We start from the raw sequence: 15,000 nt of genomic DNA on the forward strand, positions 1-15,000 counted from the left end.
AATAATCTGCTTATCATTGAAGATATCAACATTTCAAGACAACATTTTAGACTGAAAGCCTGTTAAAGATGCAGTCCATGACTTGGTTTCGCGAAAGGTTGTTGATATTGATGTTCAATAGCCAATCAAATTACACCCCTCCCTTCCGTGCTCCTGATACACTGTGTTAATTGGCTGGGATTGTTTATGGCTCTGTGCGAGCTACTTTGTTTGTTTCACATGTACAGAACCAGGACTGTGTATGACTGTGTATTCATTTTTTGAGCACAAACACTGACCGGATAGCTAGAGGACTGAGAGGAGCAATTTGATGAATTTGACAAAAAGTGCTATATAACTTAGCCTATGGTAGTGTAATGGACAACTCCAGCCAAAACATGATTTGGCTCTCATTTTGCCGTAGTTTTGAGGTAAAAAACTCATACAATAAAGTCATAAAAGCCATACAATTCTAGGCCAGCTAGCTAACTTGCTAGTATTTAACCCATTGACTGAAGGCTATAGCATCCACGGATTTTAAACGCATTATGAAAGAAAGAATAAATGTCGATCAGATAAATAGGCCTACTGAAGCAAATGTGTTTCTTGGTCACTAGTTGATTATGTGCACCAACAGTAGACTAACCCCACCCTTGTTTGACATGCTCTAGTTAAAAGAATGAAACACAGCCTACCTTACAATGACATCTACATCCACACCACGGATGCAGTTACCTGAATTTATGGTGCGCTCATGAGAAACTGGGAAGTGGCAAAGTTCTGACCTCTGAGTGGGAGAATACACCGAACTCTGAGGTCACTGTCATTATGTAAACGCTCTCAACTCCTAAGTGGGACGGACCAAAATGGAAACTTTCCCAGCTTCCTGAATGCACAATCACCATGCATTTGCTTGCACCGCATTCACTATTACATTCTAAATTGTCCCATAAGGGACACATCTGACTTTTGCACTCGATAAGAAGGCCTTCTTCCATTAGTTAGTGTCCTGACACATTATATGGCCATCTTAAGGGTGTCGGCTATAACTTCAAAGAATTTTGGGAGTGCGATACCCTTGACTGGATTCAACGTCTTAATGTGAAACCGACAATGATTTGTTAGACAATGATTATTTTTCTTATTTTGGTAAGCAATAATAGTACATTTAGTTTTGTTTTAGTTTTCCATTTTCTTCAGGTAAATTATTTCAGTTCAGTTTCAGTTTCGGACAACCCTGGTATGCACACATGCACAGAAACACAGAGCTATTGACACCCCCCTTCACCTGTCTCTCCTCTTCGGCTGAGATTATGTGTTATTATTGGTGGGTGGTGGAGGACTGCTCCGAAGGAAATGAAATGCTCATGCTTAAGGCCAGCATGGATTTACGGTTACCCAAAATATACATGCAATCTGATGCTGGAACATCACACACACACACACACACACACACACACACACACACACTCACACATGTACACATATGCCACACACACACACTTTCGTTCAGTCATGGGGTTAAATATCACCACTTGAGTCAATGCATGCATAAGATGTTTTGTTTTGTGTGTGTTTGCTCATGCATGTGACTTGTGAGTGTGTGAGTGTGTGTATGTCTGGCCTCTGCCATGCAGACAAGCTCCAGCTGATGTCTTGCGATGTGTGTTAGTGGTAATTCCTGCTGACATATGCCATGAGTAGCACTGCTTGTAATGTGTTTGTGATATATGGTAATAACTGATGGCTTCTGTGATCAGTCTCAATGCAAATGATTATGTCCGGTCCATTACTCTGTTGTTATGCCCAAAGCCAAATGAGCCGTGTCCCTTAATGGGAGACATCAGAGAGTCGGCCCATGTCAGTCTGTGGTTCTGTTCTCGGACACGTGGCTTGCAAAAATGTGGTAATGCACTAACAAACACACTCACACACACAGACACACACACACACACACACACACACACATGCATACACACGCAGACAAACCTAACTTACAGTAAACCTGTTAGCCCACTTTAGTCTAATGATCTGACAAACAGCAGGCTGCCTAGAAGGGGTCACCTTGAACCAACCCCTTAATCCTTTCTTCTTTCTCTCTCTCTCTCTCTCTCTTTCTTTCTTTCTCCCTGTCTCTCTCTTTCTGTCCATCTCTCTCTGTCTACTGCAATCTCTCCACCCCCGTGCTCTCTCTCTAATGCGAAGGCATTAAAAGGCCATATCTGAGTTGACCCCACCCTTTTGTCTGAGGCTTGGGAATCTCATTCTCTCTGTGCACAATCTGCATCGCCTGTGTGAGGGCACGTAGATGAGTGTGTGTGCGTGTGTGTGTGTGTGCGTGTGTGTGTGTGTGCGTGTGTGCGTGTGTGCGTGTGTGTGTGTGTGTGTGTTATGGTCCAGGTTTGAACAGTCCGCAACATGAGAGGCATGTGAAAACCAGGTGAAGTTAAAACAAGAGAATTTATTAAACATCAAATTTCAGAAGGGGCTTCTGGTTGGTGGGTGCATAGGTCATTAGTAGCAGAGTAGCAGAGTGAGGTTGGACTACGGATATAATGTAAATGGAAGATAACAATGTGTGTGTGCAAGTGAACTTGTGAGTGTGTGAGTGTCAGGCAGAGAGTGGATGTGTGAGTGTGTCGAGAAACGTGTCTGAGTGTCTCTTGAGGGAGAGATCTGCTGGCCTTTAGAGCCCACTCCCACTCCAGGTAGAGATCATTACAATTAACCAGTCCAATTAACCCCTTCCAGTCACTGCACAGCCTCTACAATGGTGTGTGTGTGTGTGGTGTGTGTGTATGAAGAGAGCTGTGGTGAGACCTGTTAAAACCATGTGTCCAAGGCACAGGTTTACTGCACTAGGACTGCATAGTTATTAGCTTGTGACTGACATATGGGTGCATGCGTGTGTGTGTGTGTGTGTGTGTGTGTGTGTGTGTGTGTGTGTGTGTGTGTGTGTGTGTGTGTGTGTGTGTGTGCTTGTGTGTGTAAGTGTCCGTTTGTTGTTTGTGTGTGCTTGTGTGTGCCAGGGCAAAGTAATTTCACTCATCATTACCGAGCATCTCTTATTAGGTTTGTTGTTTGCGAGGGGCGGGGTAGGCATTGTAAATCAGTTTTAATGGGCAGCGCACTCAGTCAGTCCCACTGCAGCAGTGCTGCACAGTGCACTCCTCTAGCATCTCGTCCGCTGTTCTCTCCATTTCTCCCTCTGGTTCACAGTGCACTCCTCCATCATCTCTTCCACTGCTCTCTCCATTTCTCCATAGTTTTTTCTACTATTTTGCTTCTGTGCTGACAAACCAAGATCACACCCAACCAGCCCCCGGCCACACACACACAGACATTTCTGGGCAAAAGCAGATCAACAAGGTGGAAGATGTTTGGTTCTGGGCTAAGTGATTGACAGTAATTGACTGTGATATTTGTGTTTGGCTTGGCTGAAGAAGAACAGTTTGCTGTGTTTTCTTTTCCAAGTTGATGCTATCAGTTTGCATGTTATAATCTCATGCTTATTATTCGTGTTTCACACAACTGACACTGAAAGGGATTATCTTCCGTATGAATGCTTACATAGCTGCTGTTTCTGGAAGGGTACAGCTACATGTCAGAAGAGCCCAGGAGGCGCTAATTTTATTGATGGGCAATGAGAATGAGCAAAGCAACGTGCAAAGCAACGAGGAAAGCAACGAGCAAAGTCCATCGCACATGAGCTAAAGCTACCATGCGGTGTGTGGGAGCATTTCCCTGACCCACCCATGGACTAAAATGAGCAAAATGATTTTGCCAAGTTATTAAATTAGCTTTAGATCAAGTGCGGTCGACTTTATTCGTTGCCTTTCCTGTTGCCAGTTACCCCTCAATTGCCTCAGCCATAGACTTCTCCACAGTTAGTTGATGTCTGTTTCACTGAAACACCTTTTGACATTCATTTTGGTGCACTGATCATATCACATAATGACACATAAAATACTTGATAACTCATGTTGTTACAGCATGCTTGATAATGAACAGTGTACACGTGTATAAGTATGTTTTGACACACTTGAGCATGAGTTTACATGTACTAAACAATTATACAATTCCATGTAGTATCTTCATCATACATTTATCATGTGCTCTAGTGTATTTCATTTTTGTGTAACTCCGCTCATTTTAGATTCTAGCACTGACACAGAAACATCCCAACTGACAGGATTCTGTTCCACGGAGAGGCCAGCGAGCCGCCCCTATCTGCAAGCTCCAGAAGGGTGTGGCCCCACTCCACTTTAACCAGCACATGTCAGTGTTTGGGGCTGCAGCTGCTCAGCTGCGCAGTGATGGTGAGGGATGCTGGTGTCAAAAAGCAACTGGAAAGGGAGGGGGGGGGGGGGGGTGTGTGTGTCAAAACTAGGGGGGCGGGCATCTAGGAAGGGATGGGGGGGGGGGGCATATCCAGTCTGACAGCCACCACATGTTTAATTAATAGCCCCTCTACTCGCTCCAGTCACCGCAGTGACTGTGCACAGAGGGGGTGGCTATGCATTATGTATAGAAGCTAAGAGAGCCAGACCCTGCCTCTGTGTGGAGCAGGCATGTGATTCGTTGAGAGGACAGGCAGGAGGAACTCCAATTGGTCTGCCGGTTGGAGACTCAGGACAGAGATAACTCACATGTTTTCCCTCCCTTGCTGACGACATCATAGGTTTGGCCTCAGCTGCAGCCTCTACACCATGTTTATTGTACTCTCTGAGGGTACAGTTCAAAAACGGGATTCAACATTTATTCACTGAGGTGTTCTGATCCCTTTGTTTGCAGTGAACCCTGGGAGGCTCTGAGAGCTGTATTGCAGTCATAGTAAAAGTCTTGCCCTGTGACCGTGTGGCTTTCTCTGTGAGTCTTTGTGCATGTGTAGTGGCCACCAGTGGCTGAGAGCGGCCAGCGTGAGTAATTTCACTTGAGGTTAAATAGGGTAGTGGTGGTTCTGATAAAGATCATTCACTTGAGGTTAAATAGGGTAGTAGTTCTGATAAGGATCATTCAAATAACCTCCACAATCTACAACCCGATCAGTATGTCATGCCTGTTTGTGTGGGAGTTTCTCATTGAATATTCTGGAGAGAAAAAAATCCACAAATTTCTCTTGTGCTCAATGGGCCGGTTGTAATGAGTCTGTGTGGGCAGCCCTGCTCCCCAAACCTCTCACATTGCAATGTCCCACTGGACCTACAGCACAATAAAGGACTCTTGGCTGTCCTCAGTGCCCTGACAGTAATAGTAAACTCTGGCCATACCTAATGCAGTGTAACTGGGACCGATTACAGGAAGAGCCTACTCAAAATGTTCAAAAGGCTATAGTTACCTTTCTCCTTTAACACAGGCTGCTGAGTATATGTGTGTGTGTGTGTGTGTGTGTGTGTGTCCTGTTGGCAGGTAATTGTGAATATGTGAATGTCTGTGTGTGTGTGTGAGTGTGTGTGAGAGAGAGAGAGGGGGGGGGGGGATGACAGTGACAGAGAGGATGTAAAGAGATGCTGTGGCATCACAGTGAAGAGTACACCATGTCGCCGTCATGCTGTGACATCGCCTTTAGTGTGGATCCCTCGGGGAACTCGGCGATGCACCTCAGAAAACAAAGGATTCCTCTCTCCATTCTTCTCTCTCTGTCTCTCTCTCCCTCTGTCTTTTTTCTCTCTCTCTCTCTCTCTCTCTCTCTCTCGCTCTCCTTTCCTTGCTCTCTGCCTGTCTCCCACTCCCCCTATTCAATTCAATTAAAACTGTAATTCAAACCAGCTTTAGTGACTTGACTACACAACAGTATTACCAAAGCAATGCCCACTTCAGTATAATACATGGACTAACCAGTTACACATACAAGTCAGTAATGATAAAGGAAAGGTCTCTCCTTCTGTCTCTCTCTCTGCTACCTTCTCTCAAACACACTTGTTTTTCTGCACACTGATGTCATAACGGCCCATTACAGTCCTGTCTCGGTTAGTATGAGAGTAATGAAGGCTGGAGTCTGACCCATGTTTCAAGTCACGCGATCACACAATTCTCCTTGTCATATCATGGGTCCCCTCTGAATGGGAAACAGCCTTTTTTTTCCAAACGGCGCATGAGACAGGCTGCCCTTTCAGAGCGTTATCTCTCTCTCCATCACTGCAGGAGCTCGGAGACCTTGGCCACGCCTCAGATGGCAGCAGCTGCCACTGGAACGGATCTGGCTCAGCTCTGGCTCAGATGCGGCCCAGATGCGGCCCTTATACAGCCCTGATATGGCGTAGACCGGAGCCCAGCGGGGTCTGATGCATTCCAGCATCAGCTGCTGTCCCCTCTCACAGTGGACCACAGTGCGCCAGTTCTGCTGCCCGCCCTCCTGACCTACGCCCCTCAGAGAGGCTGCAAATCTAATTCAGGGCCCTTATCGTTATGTGATTAAACAATTTGCCCAGCTGTAACTGAGATGTGAGTCAAGCCAAGCACACTGGTCCTCTGTTGCTGTCTGCTGTACACTTTTACAGGACAGGAGGGGGCAAAGGGAGGATGGATGAGGGAATGTGAATATGTTTCTGCAGATCGAGGCGGTGAGTTGGGAGTGAGTTTGGTGAGTTGAATGTGTTTGTTCCGGAGTCGGTTAGTGTTAGGCAGTGATACAGTGCAAGGGATTACTGTAAGATGTATTAGGAGCTGTGCCTGTGTTCAATCATTTGTTTCAGTTAGCATTGACATGACTTGTGTTGTATGGCCATCAGGGGCCCCTGACATTAAGACATCTGTTTCCTGCATGTTTCCCGTTCAACATCTGTTTGACTTTAACCAGCAGCAAACAAGAGGTCACTGGTTTGAAGCTCACACACAAACCACCTTTCTGAACCCTGATCATAACTTCACATCCACATCCATGACCCAGCCCTTGTTGTCACCTTTGATCTTTGACATTGTCTGGACCCTGTTGCTATCTATATCCTCCCCAAAAGAACAAAGCCTGAGACCTGATTGGCTGACCCTGGGATGTAACCATGACATACCAGGGACATCTCTGGCCCAGGGGAAACTGATGTCTGGCCCCTAAGATAAAAGCTTAAGATGTGCTTATGGATTCAAACTGTAACACTAATCTGTAAACACACATAATTGGCCTGAGAACCTGTCTCAATGTACACCCAGTTCATCTGTAGGTCAGTGTTGAAAGCCCCTCAGTGTAAAGTGCTACAGTTACAGTTTACAGTCTATATTTGGGTTGGTTGCAATTGATGTGGCAGTGTTGATGGGGCAGAATACATGACGAATGTTTCTGTCTCTCATTTATGCATGTGAAAACACACACACAATCACACAAACAAATATAGACACAGATACACACTCGCGCGCGTGCACACACACACACACACACACACACACACACACGCGCGCGCACACACACACACACACACTCACAGACAGACAAGCCAATGCTCCGATTGTGCCAACCACATGTGTATTTTTCTATGTTACCAAGTGTGTGTGAAAGTGTGTCTGTGGGCATGTGAGAGTTATAAATAGGCTCCCTCAGTAGGAGTGTCAGAGTGGGGCCAGCAGGTCATCCTGCCTCATATGGCATTGCTGTTATGCCTTCATGTGGAATGGCTCCTTGTGTGTTTGCCCAATGTGAGTCAGTATATTTGTGTGTGTGCACGTGTGTGTGTGTGTGTGTGTGTGTGTGTGTGTGTGTGTGTGTGCATGTGCATGTCTGTGCACACAACAGTGTATTTCTGACTGAATGGCTGAAAGAATGCCCCATGTTGTATGCAGCCTGTATGACAGCATTTTAATACAGATAAACATCTCCACACAGTTACATGTATGCTGTCACATACACCCATATTCATGAATGCACACACACACAGTGTGTGTAGTACATCAAATTAAATTAAATAAAGGCATTGTCTACACAAAGAAACTGTAATATGTATACATTGGCTATATCTGCTTTCCTAGACAACTCATTGTGATTGGTGTGTGTATGTGTGTGTGTGTGTGTGTGTGTGTGTGTGTTTTGTCTCAGCAGCTCTCCTTTGTGAGCCAGTGTTTCACCGTCATCCTTGAGGGGCGGGGCCCACTCCCACTCCCCCTGGACCAGCATCACCACCCCCGCCAATCCTCCTGCCTGATGCGTCCAATCATGTAATAGAGAATCCATCCGGTAACCATGGCAACTTGCACCGGTTCAGGTTGCATCTCGTTGTGGTGAGAAAGGAAGAAAGCGAGAGGAAGAAGAGAAAAGGAGAAGAGAGTGTGTGAGGGAGAGAGGAAGAGAGATAAAAACACGCAGACATTAGGATCATTGCACCTTGCATCCGTTGCCGATCTTCCTTCAGTAAGTGCTGCCTCTTTTCTTCTCTCTCCACTACTTTCTCTCCCTCTCGCTCTCTCTCTTTCATTTTGCTGTTTGATGGATGTGACTGCAGTTTGCTGTCAGTCATGGGATGCTTGAAGATGGGCTCTTTTGTGAAGAGACAATGACATCATCACTGGCTGCCCTTGTGATGTGTGAGGTGTGGTGCAATGCTCTGTGTGAGTGCGTGTGTATATGTGTGTGTGTGTGTATGTGAGCGTGACTGAGTGTGTTAGACAAGCTTCTCTCTTTGTTCAGTGGCATGAACGAGATTCCTCTGAGGAGCTGATTGGACAGTTAGCTCTATAAAGAATTTAGCTTCAGGGGAGAACACCTGTGATAATATGGGTGGATCATTCTGTATTTCTTTCTTTCTCCGTCTCTCTCTGTCTCTATCTCTTTCTACCCTCTGCACTCATCTAATGTTTCATAATCACTGCTCTCATTTCTCAGTGAGTGGTATGCCTGAGTGTCCTCATTAGCTTCCAGTAATAGCTCTCTCCTAGCCGGGCTGCTTCCTCTAGAGTGAGTGTCAGATGAACGTGAATGTGCTAGTGGGATCTTCGTGAGCGTGTGTGTGTGTGTGTGTGTGTGTGTGTGTGTGTATGTTTATATCTGCGTGTGGTATTCAGTAGTATACATACCACTTGAGCATACAGCATGGGGTTCCACAGTGTAGTTTAACAGTACAGCATCCACAACACAACTGTTTAATGTTGACTGTCTGGCCTCCAGTTTTTTTCTGTTATGGGGTGGCTGGTGCTGAAATGACCCAATGCTTGTGTTGTGATTTATGAATAGTGATATTTATTTGTTGTTGTGTGGTTAGAGCTGCAAGGGCAAAAGCCAAGGGGATGAGGAAGCAGCACAAAGGAGTCCTATCCTCTCTTCAGATCCTATAAAAGTAGGCCAGCTAATGGCCAATCACTGAGTATGATAGCTGGAAATGTCAGAAGAGTGTTGTCATTCAGAGTTGATATTACTGCAGCTGATCATTGCAAACTGTGGAGGGGTATGTACACCATTTTGTATGACTAGGAGAGTCAGAACTAATTAGAAAATTACAGCATAGCAGACTATATTGATGTCCACAACTTGAAGGTCACCAGCCTCATTCACATTCAGCATACTGTATGGTTTAAGTGACCTGATAACGATTCCTTTAACTGGGAGTTTGAAGTCTGTATGCTTTACTCTATCTTATGCAACTTGGACGCCTGAGCGACACATACTTGAGGAAAACAGGTCTTTCCGTTTAGGGAAAAATTGGCAGTTTGTCAAATAACAAGTCCTACTATGCTACTGCAAACAGTGCTTATTTGAGCTACAGTGCATGTTACTTTTTAGATTCTTTCTTTAATGAACCCTGCTTTGTACCCAGATTAAAATCGCTCATTCTGCACGATTAGTTGTTAAGAATAAATGAGCTTTAGTGCAATGTGTCATTATGGGTTATTTTCTCTTATCTCAACACATGTTCCATCGCCTCACTCAGTTTCTTTGTTTATGTCAGCTAAACACTAAGCAAAACCATACATCTGTGTGCCTTAGATTAATTGTAAACAGACTTTCTATGGAAATCTCACAGGTGCATTACAGGAATACACAGCTACTTTTGATCACAGTTCAAAAAGGTAATGGAAAACAAATTGGAACAGAAAGTTCCGGCAATGCTTTAATGTGTGAAGAATTTAGTTCATTTTAGAGCATGGGAACTCTGATAGGGTTTGAAACGCTTTTATCCTGTGATAATAGTCACTGAATTCTCAGAACATCTGTCAGCAGCTGGGAGAAGATAAGTGAGGTAATGTATGTGACGTGATGTTTAGGGCCTCATACTTGCTTTCCAGGAATGCCCACCCAGGGTTGTGTGGAATTACATCCAAACTAAGAGATGATGTCAGTTTGGAGCAGTCTGGTGGTGCTCTCGTGCTGCTGTTAGAGTATGTGTGTGTGTGTGTATGTGCATGAATTTGTTTGTTTGATAGTCCCTATCATAAATCCCTAGTGTAAGTGGGTGCTATAAGACCAGGCACTGCTGGGTCTGACTTGTTCTGGATATGCAGTGATTGTGTGTGCGTGCGTGTGTGTGTGTGTGTGTGTGTTGTGTGTGTGTGTGTGGGGTGACTTGCAAAAAGCTGAGGGTTTTCCTGGAGGGGATTCTCCGGTTTGACTGCTGTGTGAGTGTGTGGTGTGTGTGTGTGTGTGGTGTGTGTGTGTGTGTGTGTGTGTTGTGTGTGTGTGTGTGTGGTGTGTGTGTGTGTGTGCATTTTGTTTGGGAGGTATAACGGGTAGAGGGTGGAGGTATGTGTAGTAGCCCCAAGGCCCCTCCCGGGACACTCGTATGTGTTGAGATAAGGGGGTATTTTCGTAACTGTATCTCCCCCTTATCAACTGAAGTCACATTCTCAAGTGCTTGCATGCATGTATCTCTCGGCATCCTTGTGTCTGTTTGTGAACCTGCGACAAGTCACACTCGGGCCACACGAGTGGCCAATTTCACCAAAGGGACAACCTGACAACTTGGGCTCTGGCTGTTCAAGAGGCTTTGCTGACGGAAGACCTGGGGGAGTCACCTCCTCATAGGTCTGATATAGCTAGACTTGCAGAGAGCTTCCACCCTCTTTTTTATATTCTGAGTCACAGAACAGGATGCACTCCACAAGAAAGAAAGAACGAACGAAAGAAAGAACTGATGTGGAAGTAAACATTAGAAAAGATGTGGATTTGAACATAGAATGAACGGAAGACATAAACAGAGAAAGAGTGAACTGAGAGAAACAGCTGTATAATATTTTATTTCCTTCTGTGAGTGGCCCTGTGCCTCTCTCCCTCAGCTCTCGACTGAACAGGGCTGGATGATAGAGGCCATTGTGGCTGTGGGAGAACTGGATCACACTGTTCTAATTGGTGCCTTGGTCAGTGCCAGCTCCTCGACCAGTGGTCAGGGGACAGTGGGCTGATATGTTAACTCCTGGTGCGCACACTTCCATACAGCAGCTGACCAGATTTGCGCCAGATCAGGGCCAGGTCATTTCCAATGTCAGTCACTGTTAATTAGGCTAAGGAAAGACCACCTCTGTTGGTGACACTATTGAGTTTGGACAGACACATATAGTTGTCTTCAGCGAATCAGACTTAGGTCTAGTCAGGATAATACTCTGCGCTGGTTTATACTACCAATTAAAAGGAGTTATAAGCATTGCAAGTTGCATTGAAAGTTATAAGTTATAAGACTTGGTGAAAAATTGAGAGTTGGATAAATATAGCATATAGATCAAACTGTTCGTGTTGAAATAAATAAATAAATGTCATGTTACATATTGTCATTCTGTGAGAACTGATGTTTCGGAAAGGAATAGATTGCTCCTCTTGCCAGTTATGACGGAAACCTTGCCTAATGTAAACGAAGACTGATTCATTTGAATGCTCTTCGGGTGAGATTTGTACTGCCTCCTTTCATTGCGTCACACTGGACTCGGCCAATCGTATTGCAAGATCTGAAACGCGCTGTTACACTTTAAATTAAGTAAGGGGAATTGCAATATTTCACCGTGCAATTTTTCATTGCTGATCCGAAATTAGAAATTTTACCTCGTAATCTTAGTTCGTAAAATACTGTTAGACTTATCGAGCTCATACTTCGGTTGAGTTGGTTGTTTCCTCGAACTGTTGCAACCGTTCTCCCGAATCCCCCTCCCCTCCAGTTTTCAAGAACATGCGCCTTGCCCTACTCGCCTTACCCTACTCGCTTTAGCGCCTTCCAACCGCTGCCACCAGGAATACGGCTCGCTGTACGCCAATCTGACCAATGCCCAAATCTGTTTTCGGACTGTTTACGCATGCATCGTAGCCTACATCAGAAGAACTTGGATATACTTGCAGGTACCAGCAGTTGGATATATGATGTGTGTCTTATTGGAATAGACTATATCCACGGGGTGGACGAGCTGACTGCGGTTTTGTGAGCTGTGTCCATATTTTCGAGGATTCCCTTGCAATAGGTAAGGGAGCCAACATTCAAATGCGACACTTTTCGGAATGTGTCTGTTGAGCGCCATTGTAACACATTTTTGTTGTGAGACAGTGTCGGTAACTGAATACAGTGTTTTCGTTTCGACAAGATGTTTACATTGTATAAGATCCCCTCTGTGTCGACCTGACTGCATGGAATTGAAGCGCCCCTACTTGGGTAATCCTACACGTACAACATTCAAGCCTTGCCTAACACTCCTCGGCACGACAGTCTATTGATTTATTTTAGTTGTATCAATATGTCGAAGGTAATGTCAAGGTCCCAGTGAGCGTGAGAGAATTAAAACACTAACATCTACAGTCTGTTGCATAGGCGGTTTTGAGCTGTTTTTTCTACTGGTTATGAATGTAATTCTTGCTCGAATGCAGATCGCAACGTCTCGGTGTTCAGTGCTTGTGTAACCGAAGGACAGGTTACAAAAAACACGCTTGAACATTTTTGTTTGAAATACGATCCTGTAGAAATGCATTTCCACGACGTCAACAAGGAGTGCTGACATATTTTTGAAATTCATCCATTTAGCACTCCATTACTGTGTGGCTTGGTTGTGTCTATACTGTAACAAGAGTATTTAACATTTGGAAGACAAGACCTTGAAAAAGACTTTACCCTTAAGATTCTGAACGATGTGAGGTTTCTTGTCACTTCGTTGTTGTAACAACTGACATGTCGTATTTCCAAGTTTAGGGGTGTCATCATTAGCCTAATTAAGGGTGATGGTTCTTGGTAGATTTCGGTTCGACCTGGCATCTCCTTTTGTCGGCACAATGACGCTGAAGGCCCCCTCTGGGCTGAAGCAAGTTTTTTTTTTTAAACATATGGTGTTCCTTTTTGACACATGCTGTCCTGGTTGCATAACAATACCATATTGTCAGGTGTGTCTGTATTCGGGGATTAGATGAAGCGTGAGTGATGAGCAGCAGGGAACAACACGTTTGCTCACAGCACCACCCATTTCCTTCACCAGCAAGCCAAGACACAGAGCATATTACCTGGTCTATTCAGATTAGCATAACATTCCTCCAACGTCACGCCTAGGAGAACTCGCATTGCCACGTCAAGTTGCAACAGTATCGGTAGGCAATCCCAGCATTCGCTGGAGCCGCCTCAGAATCACATCTGCGTCTTCTCTTCATTTTAACTGATTAAGTGACCTCAATTCCGAGTGAGTTTGACCCCAGACCTGACCTTACTGTTAACACATAAGTTACGTAGCATTATCCGGCCGGTGTAATGTACTGTACCGATAAAGGACCTCGGGCCAACATGCGTTTCCCTCAGACAAAAGCTTTTTACCCTTTATAGACCATGGCCTACTCTCCTACAGTATCCATTGATGGCAGACATTGATTGCACTTATGGAGTAATTTGTATTAGTGTGAAGGTGGGTGTTGTGTGCAACTCCATTGTGTCTGTGCACTTATCTATGTAAGCAGTGTTCCTGTACAACACTGCCATTGCCCCAGATGTCCTATATGGACTGACTCAGAGAAATTGCCCAGAGGTGAATCACTGTAGAAACTGTTGCGTTCTTTCTACTGCCTCCTCTGGTATGGGTCTGGGAGTTAGTCCAAATGCGTCTCTTACCTCAACTGCTTTAGTGAGGTGCCCATGCAGAAGAAGATGGCCTCTATTAGAAATGAACATTGTGCAAGCCCGATAGGGATATAGATGCTGAATTGGTCTTGAGTTGAATTTGTGCCATCTGGGAGTTTGCAATGGTGTCTGCCCCCCCCCCCCCCCCAGCCCCCCAAACTCAGTCTCTGAAACTCTATTCCTTTCTTCCTTCCTTCCTTCCGTCCGTCCTTCCTTCCTTCCCGAGAAAGATTGTGTGAATGAGTCTGGGGTGAGGGTGTGAGACAGACAGAGAGAGAGAGAGAGAGAAAAAATAAATAGAGAGAGAGAGGATGTGAGTGAGTGAAGAGAGAGAGAGAGAAGAGAGAGAGAGAGAGAGAGAGAGAGAGAGAGAGAGAGAGCTGGGGTGTGGGTGTTTAACAGAGTGGGAAAAGTGAGTGAGACTGTGAGTGTGAGGGAGGGAGAGGGAAAGAGTGAGTGTGAGTGTGAGAGAGGAAGAATCCTATGCGTTTGCTGATTCAGCAAAACCCCAGCTGATTAGAGTGGCCCAGAGCTCCCAGGACAGGAGTGTGTGTGTGTGTGTGTGTGTTTGTGTGTGTGTGTGTGTGTGTGTGTTAGCATGTAAAAAAGAGAGAGACAGGAAGAGCCTGAGACAACTGATTATAGGGACAGCGAGATCTCCAGGACAGGACAGGATTAGATGTTTAGCTTCTCCTCTCTCTCTCTCTCTCTCTCTCTCTCTCTTCTTCCGTCTCCCTCAGTGGGAGTGAGTGAGTGAGTGAAGAAGGGATGATTAGGCCAGAGACAGAGTGAGAGGGAGAGAAGACAGCATGTTTTCCCTCCTGCCAAAGGCCACACTTACTGGAGATCTAGCTGGACCATCAGATCCTTCTCATGTCATGGCCCCCTGAAACCAGAACAGTACTGGTTTTGCAATATGCCAGAGAAACCTTGTCACAGACACAGAGTGTTTTCTGGTGTGTGTGTGTGTGTGTGTGTGTGTGTGTGTGTGTGTGTGTGTGTGTGTGTGTGTGTGTGTGTGTGTGTGTGTGTGTGT

General features: G+C 45.2%; 1 protein-coding gene across 4 annotated transcripts in view; it reads left to right on the forward strand.

Moving 5' to 3' along the window:
* The window catches only part of mical3a (microtubule associated monooxygenase, calponin and LIM domain containing 3a), a 103,336-nt gene that overhangs the window by 15,878 nt on the left and 72,458 nt on the right, over positions 1-15,000 (forward strand). Inside the window, exon 2 of one of the 4 annotated variants that reach the window (XM_031564525.2) lies at positions 8,006-8,314. The gene's annotated coding sequence lies outside the window, so the exon portion shown is untranslated. Of the gene's footprint in view, positions 1-8,005; positions 8,315-11,132; positions 12,337-15,000 lie in introns of those variants that run through there. The other 3 variants (XM_031564526.2, XM_031564527.2, XM_031564529.2) reach the window with 3 other exon arrangements.

The sequence above is a fragment of the Clupea harengus genome, chromosome 3 (genome assembly GCF_900700415.2).
Source record: "Clupea harengus chromosome 3, Ch_v2.0.2, whole genome shotgun sequence".
Lineage (NCBI taxonomy): Eukaryota > Metazoa > Chordata > Actinopteri > Clupeiformes > Clupeidae > Clupea > Clupea harengus.